The sequence below is a fragment of the Meleagris gallopavo genome, unplaced genomic scaffold (assembly GCF_000146605.3).
Source record: "Meleagris gallopavo isolate NT-WF06-2002-E0010 breed Aviagen turkey brand Nicholas breeding stock unplaced genomic scaffold, Turkey_5.1 ChrUn_random_deg7180001688234, whole genome shotgun sequence".
In the NCBI taxonomy this organism is placed as follows: domain Eukaryota; kingdom Metazoa; phylum Chordata; class Aves; order Galliformes; family Phasianidae; genus Meleagris; species Meleagris gallopavo.
The window spans coordinates 1-710 of NW_011316907.1; the positions used below are offsets into that span (position 1 = coordinate 1).

At 56.2% G+C, this 710-nt stretch overlaps 1 long non-coding RNA gene across 1 annotated transcript; it reads left to right on the top strand.

Annotated features, from left to right (window-relative positions):
* LOC116217853 lies at positions 1–692 on the top strand. The gene is made up of 3 exons (XR_004162567.1): positions 1–77; positions 171–476; positions 615–692. It is a non-coding gene; the product is annotated as an uncharacterized LOC116217853 (long non-coding RNA).
* Positions 693–710: the final 18 nt, after the last annotated feature.

Sequence of the window (710 nt, forward strand, 5' to 3'; positions counted from 1 at the left end):
TCAGCCAGAGGGGCTCCTTTGGCTGAGGACATCAACCCCTGTAATTGCAGGAGGGAGCCCACCAGGACACACAGTCAGTGAGTAGTAGGTCTCTGTCACACCCTTCCAGGGAGAAGGTGCTCTCCCTGTTAAGCGATCTCACAAATGTTCTTCTGCTCCTTCCTGTGTAGGAACAGCAGCTGCAGCTCCTCTGCTCACTACTCAGCCGTCTTCTACAGAGAGGACACAGTGGCTGTCCTGATCCCTGAAGGCAGGGACCTGGGCCTGGCATTCCCCAGGCATTCAGTATGGGCTGGGAGCAGTGCCAGTCCTGCAGCGCAGCAAAGGGCAGAAAGCAATGAGGTTGGCTGTCCACAGTGGGACTGAGAAGATAGAGGCCCCAGCGCCCGTTCTTCTTGCTGCAGTAGGATAGGCAGCAACCCTGGGAACAGCAGAGAGATGCCTGCGTGGGCACCTCCTCTCCTTGCTGTGGCGTGGTACGTATCAGTCGCCTTCAAAACCCTTGCTTCTCTTTCAAGGAAAATCAGGGCCGTGCAGGTGACCCAATAGCCCTGGGAGGATGGTAGGATCCCAGTCCTGAGGTCTAAGGCTCATTAGGTGCTCTACTTGACCAGGTACTCTGAGACAAGAAGAAAGCCAAGGGGAGGACATGAGCAGGAACACTGAAAGGGACGGAGGGAACAGTGAGAGCTGGCAGAGACAGTGGCAGT